The sequence below is a fragment of the Gavialis gangeticus genome, unplaced genomic scaffold (genome assembly GCF_001723915.1).
Source record: "Gavialis gangeticus isolate Ggan-Ray unplaced genomic scaffold, GavGan_comp1, whole genome shotgun sequence".
NCBI lineage: Eukaryota > Metazoa > Chordata > Crocodylia > Gavialidae > Gavialis > Gavialis gangeticus.
The window spans coordinates 59073627-59080421 of NW_017729034.1; the positions used below are offsets into that span (position 1 = coordinate 59073627).

The window sequence follows — 6795 nt, forward strand, 5'->3', positions numbered from 1 at the left end:
GCCTCCACAGGTATTTAATTCCTTTTTTACTTACATTTTCATAACTGGGGGCAGCTATCTGATGCTGAGTGCAACAGGCAACAGAGACAGGAAAGGATACAAACAGCATAGAGCAATGGCAGATCAGGTTAAAAATTACTTAGAAAAGCTACATGCTTTCAAGTCAGCAGGGCTGGATGGAATGCAGTGCCAGTGGACCAGGGTGCTGAAGGACTTGGCTGAGGTCAGGGTTTGAATTAAATTCTGATTCTTGGAGGGCGGGGGGTGGTCTGTGGTGGTGGCAGCCAAAAGCCAGAAGGACCTGCTGCTGCTGCCACCTGAGGCACAGGGCAGGCTGGGGGTGGGGTGGGGTGAGGCAGGGTGAGGCTCTTGTCTCTTATGGGGGAGCTCTCATCCTTATGGGGGGGCTCAGCTTCCCCCAAGCTGCCTAATAATTCAAACGCTGGCTGAAGTAATTTCAGAGCCATTGGCTGTCCTCTGAGAACTTGTGAAACTTGGGTGAAGTCCTGGATGATTGGAAAAGGGCAAACTTAGTGCCCGTCTTTAAGTAAGGGAATAAGGAGCATCTGGGGAATTACAGACCAGTCAGACCTGGAAAGATCAAAGAGCACATCCTCAAGTAATTCATTGTGAAGCACCTAGAGATTAAAAAGGTGATCAGGAATGATCAGCATGGATTCACCAACAGCAAGTCATATCTGACCAATCTGATATCTCTCTATAAGGTGGCAGGCTTTATGGATGGGGGGAGAGCAGTGGATGTGATATGCTTTGATTTACCAAGACTTTTGACATTGTCTCCCACAACACTCTCATTGACAAGCTAAGGAAATACAGACAAGATGAAAATACTGTAAGGTGAATTGATAACTGGTTGGATCATCATACTCAGCAAATAGTCATCAATAGTTCAATGTCTAGTTGGAAGGAGGTATTAAACAGGATTCCCAGGGGTCTGTTCTGGGTCCAGTATTGCTTAATATCTTCTTTAATGACTTAGCAAATATATGGTCGACACAAAGTTGGGTGGAGTGGCACACACTGCAGAGGGCAGGGCTAGGATCCAGAATTACCTGGATAGATTGAAGAAGTGGTCTACAGTCTACCAGATGAAATTCAACAAGGACAAGAGCAAAATCCTACACTTAGGACAGCATAACTACATGTACAAATAGAGCCTGGGGAATGGTTGGTTAGTCTGCAGTACTTCAGAGAAGGACCTAGGGGCTACAGGGGACCATAAATTGACTATGAGCCAACAGTATGTTCTCATTGCAAAAAAAACCCAACAGCATACTGGGTTGTATCAACACGAGTATTACTTACAAATCAAGGGAAGTGATTCTTCCACTCTATTCAGCACCAGTGAGGCCTCACTGGAAGTATTATGTCTAGCTTCGGGCCCCACGCTTCAAGAAGGATACAGACAGATTGGAGAGAATCCATTGCACAGTGCCTAAAATGACTAGGACCATAAGAAACAAGATTTATGTGGAAAGGCTGACAGATGTAGTGTTATTTAATCAGGAGAAGAGATGACTGAAGGCAGATTTGATAACAGTCTTCAATAACTGAAATGCTATTATAGAGATGATTTCATAGTTTTCATAGACATTAGGGCTGGAAGGGACCTTGGAAGGTCATTGAGTCCAGCCCCCTGCCCCATGGGCAGGAAGTCAGTTGGGTCACAGGATCCCAGCAAAATAAACATCCAAATGTCTCTTAAAGGAGTCTAGAGTAGGTGCTTGTGGAGCCCAGAGTTGGCTGCAGTACTCCAGCCTCAGACTGAGCACAGTGGGAGGATGACATCCTGGGATTTGTTTGAGAAGCATCTAGGGATGCAAGCCACAGTTTTGCTCGCTTTACCAGGTGCAACATCACATTGGTGGCTCATCTTCATCTTGTGGTCAGTCATGACCCTCACATCCCTTTTGGCCATGGTAGGTGGTACAGGCATGCTGCAAGTTTTTCTTCCCAAGGTGGAGTACCTTGCATTTTTCAGTATTGAATGCCATCAGGTTTTCAAAAAGGCCAGCTCCATCCCTGGGTGGGCTTGAACCACCAACCTTTCAATTAACAGCCAAACGCGCTAACCAATTGCACCACAGAGACCAATTGAAGAGCTGATGACAGAGACCATCTGAGGATGAAGATAAGTTTTTCTCTGTAACTGTAGGGGACAGGACTAGGGACAATGGCAGAACTGCAGCAGGGGAAATTGAGGTTGGAGAATAGGAGAAACTTTCTGACTAAGAGTCAACATGCATTGGAACAGTCTGCCTAAAGAAATCATGCCATTTCTGCACTGGACAGGCAGTGACAGGGTCCAGGGCCCATTCCTGGTGCATGGGGGTCCATCTGGCCTGCAGACATACCCCACACCATCTGGCCTGCTGGACCAAAAGGTTGAGCACCACTCTGTTAAATCAAAGAGCCCTCTCATCATATTTCTGTTCCCATGTGGGTAGTGCTGATTGTGATTAATCCACCTGTTCATCTTTTCTTGGGCAAGCTATGAGCTCCCTGTGGCAGAATGCCATTTCAGTCTTTCTTCCCTGCAGAGTGGCAGGGAAGAAAAGGTGTGACTCTTTGAATGCAGTCCTTTTGGAGTAGAACACCTTTTCTTCCCTGCCACTGTGCCCCAGCATAAAAGCTCTGTATACACTCAATTTTAAGTAGCATCACTCATTGCCATTTAGAGCTGAGTTAGTGTGCCCTATGTATCATATCATAATTTGTGGAGAAAGTGCCTGTTTGTTTGGGTGAAGACTGAATAATACATTTGGGACTTGTCTCATTTTTTGATCATTCTTTATTAAGTGCCAGCACTGAGCTATGAAAACATGTCAGCAGACAGAGTGCTTGACACAAAGGCCATTGAAGTCACAGCCCCTGCCTTTAGTGAGTACAACAGTATGGCTCAGAAGTATGTAAACAATGGGTGAGGGTGGCAGTGTGACATGATACTGGGATTTTGCAGAAGTCACATGGGAAGGGATGGGTAAAGGCCCATGTGAACACCTGTTGGCCTGCAGCTGTAGCAGCAGGTGGGAGATTTGCATTTGATTCCAGCATTGTCTCTTACTCTACATACCAGCAGAGCCTGTCAGCACCTCTGAGGAAAGCCTTTGAGCTCCTGGGCAGAAGGTAAGATTTGCTTCATGGCAGCAGCTACTGCAGATCAAACACAAATGGCAATAACCAAAAGCATATGATCCATCCCTTGCCTCCTGGTCTAAGGATGCTGCTATCAAAGCATGACACCTGCCAACAGAAGCAACATTTTGTTTTAATTAAAGCAGGGATGTCAAACATGACTGCCCCTCAGGCTGGATCTGGATCCTGGGGCTCTTTGTGGCCTGGATCTGAACCTGGTGTCAGTGGTGGGGTGAGTGGTGAGGGTTAACGCAGCTCCTCCCCATCCCTGCCCACAGATGTCCCCAGTGGGTCTCCATATCCAGGATTTGGTAGTGAACCCTCCCCTGCACAGCAACCCCCCAAATTCCCAGCCCCTCCATGAGTTGGTATCTTTGACACCCCTGAGTTAAAGTGAATTAGCATATCTTTATCATAATAGGGACACCTCAAGTCACTGGAGAAGTATTATCAACGCTCCCTGTGGAAGATCCTTTGAATCCAGTGGAACGACAGATGCACCAACATTAGCATCCTCTCACAAGCAAACACCATGAATATCGAGGCAATGATCATCCAACCATCAGCTTCACTGGCCCAGCCCCATCATCCAGATTTCCAACTCCAGACTCCTGAAGCAAGTCTTATTCTCCCAGCTCAGTCAAGGCATATGCTGAAGAGGAGAGCAAAGAAAGTGCTTCAAGGACATCCTCCAGGCCAACTTTAAAAAAGCAACATCAACATCAACTCATAGGAGACTATTGCCCAGCACTGCCCCAAATGGAAGAGTCTGCTGCAAGGATCTCAGTACTTTGAAACCTTACAATGACAGTAGGATAAGGAAAAACAGGAGCAGCAGAAACAGCATTTCACAGACTGCCTCTAGAATCTGGAGCCACTCACCTCACATGGAAATGCAAGCCCAAGTTGTAGCAGAGTCTTTCAATCCCAGATCAGTCTTATCAGCCATCTTCAGACTCACAGATAAGCAATCGTGGAAGACAATCATCCTCAGCTGTGAAGAACTGCCAAAGAAGATCATAATGGGATTGAAAAGTGTTAGGGACTGGCAGCTCTGAGTGAAATTAGTGGGAAGTCGAGTCCAACATGAGTAACATCCACACTATTATGGGATAGAAAGGTTGAGTCAAAATGGGGCCTTGGACCCTCACTAAAGCATAATAAGCTGTTAGTGTCAGTAGCAAAACTAGAGTAGGGTAAGAGGTACAGGCCCCAGGTGCCAACTCTGAGAGGATGCTAAATTTCCTCTGTCCCCCTGTCACACCAGGGGAGTCTTTACCACGGCAGGGACAGTTTGGCTGTAGGGGCAGCTCCTTAGCTAGTGGTGTATCTGGAAAGCAGGGGGCAAGTGGACTGGTGCTTTCCACCCAGGCAGGTTTTGCCACGGCCCTGTGCCCAGTAGCATACCTGGGTTGGGAGGAAGAGCAGGGAATGAATGGGGCCCCAGCGGTGACTTCCAAGGAGCCTGCACTATGGGGCTGCTGTGTTGGACTCTCTCTTCCTCTCTCTCTTTCTCACCACTGTTGCTACCTGGGCTCTGTGCTCAGGGAAGACAGTGTCAGACACATCAACATCAGCAGTAGCAGCTGCATTCTCCGTGCAGAAAGCCTGGGCAGGTAAGACTTCCCTTCTTCCCCACCCCAACACTGCTCTGCAGCAGTTAGCATATCCCCCTGGGTATGTGCTGAATGAGCTCACAACAACACCTCTGAGCAATGGAATATGAAGCCTAGATGAGAGAAGTTAATTTTCTTTTTTTTCAAAAAGCATCTTGATTACTACTGTTGCTGTACACATATCTCACTCACACAAGATGCAGAGTTGTCTGGGTGGCATGATGTATTTTGCCCTGGCTGCTTGGTTACCAGGAAGATCAAGAGTTTGCAGAATGATTTTTTAAAAATCTTGTCTGCCCAGAATAATGAAAGACAGGCAGGGAGAGATATGAAATATCCCCCATGTGTGTTTGCTTTGTTATCATGATAATATGCAAGCAGCTTTTAAAACTTTTCACTGTATGGCCATTGTGACATGCCAAAAATAATGGTTTCAAAGAGATCTGTATCTCTTGAAGGTATCCTAGGTAACTTTGGCAAAAAAAAAAATTATACCCTGTTCCCATGATCTATCATTAATCTGGAGGCTACAACTCATTAAAGCACCTTGGACACAGATGACTTTGTTCTGACCATCTGTTTAAAACAATATAAACAGATTTGTGAAAACACACAAAAGCCAAGCCATGTTTTTAAAACACAACTGAGGACTATGAGGAATACAGTGCATTTGGCCTCATGTTTTGGAGTTTGGATTTCAAGCTCTCACCCTTGAGGCAGAGTTTCTTGGACTCTTTCTAAGCAATCCTCCTTCCTTCCCCTACTGCTTAGCAAAATGTTTTTAAAAGGGAAAAGTGAGATAACAATCTTCTTCTGCTCCAAAAAAGGAAGGGGATTTTGGAAGCATTGATACTTTTTTGTAAAACCTGTGAGAGAACAAAATGGTCCAGGTCAAGGTCAAGAGCCCATTGGGCAAGCATGGTTAAAGAACACCAGCTTCTGTAGCCAACAGCACATGTGGAATGGATGGCCAGCTTCATGTCCACTTGCCTATGAATTTGGAGCCTAAAGCTGTAGTAAGACACCTGGACTGTTTTACTACTACACCTATGTCTGAGAACAGCAGACAGCAGGAACTTTATTTTTCTCTTTTGCCCGTTCCATTGTTTTAGGGATTTATTAGTTAACAGGACAACCCCTTCTTAATATTTGGGCATAATCCTAGCTATGCCTATTCAGATCTATCAAGTGCTTCCTTGCAGGTTAACCCTAGGAAGCTCTTATTGCTGCCTATGTCCCTGGAGCCATTAATTTCTGCCTTTCTCCCTCTCACACATGCATGCACTCATGCGCACACATCCACCCACACACTGACACCCACAGGTAATGCTTCAGGTGTTCCAGGTATAACCAGGATGTTTCACTTTACAAGGATTGTTCCAGTTTTGTGAGATGGATCCAGGATGCTTGATAGTGTAAAACTTACATTATAAATGAAACCAGGGGTTTTTTCTAGTGCAATAAATTGAGGGAGGTGATTCAAGAGTTTTCTGGTTTCCCTCAATACGTGCTGGGTCCTTTAGTCACGTGCTGCCGAAGCTGCTAAAACTTCTCACCATCTCTATGCTACTGTTGATTTTCTCTCTCCCTGAACTGTGTCTGAATGCTCTGTTGTATTCTTGATGATCTCTTCCTCACTGACCTCGCCTGCCTCCAGTGTTGTGGAACATGAGAGCAATCTGAGAGTCCCAATCATCTACAGCATGGCAGCATGAGAAATATGAAAAGGAAACATTGAGTAGAGAGTGGGGTGTTGTGCCAAGCCACAGTAGTGAGTAGGTGAGATGCCAGAATGGCATCATGAACAACAGTTGCAAAACCAGCTTTGATAGTCCAGCCCAAAAGGTCTTTTACATGGGAAGAGCTGTTAAGTATGTACAGTCTTTGGGATATAGAAATAACAGGAAGAGAGGGATGGAGTGAAGAGTACAGAGTGGGGAAAGAGCTTGGAATGCGCTGGTATGACAAAAAGAAGTATGCCCCTGTCTATACCCGGCCATCTCAGCTGTCAAAAACTTGTACT

The 6795-nt window shown here is 45.7% G+C and overlaps 1 non-coding gene across 1 annotated transcript; it reads right to left on the reverse strand.

Annotated features, from left to right (window-relative positions):
• Positions 1-2038: 2038 nt before the first annotated feature.
• Positions 2039-2112, reverse strand: TRNAN-GUU. Its single transcript has one exon. It is a non-coding gene; the product is annotated as a tRNA-Asn (tRNA).
• Between the last annotated feature and the right edge of the window lie 4683 nt (positions 2113-6795).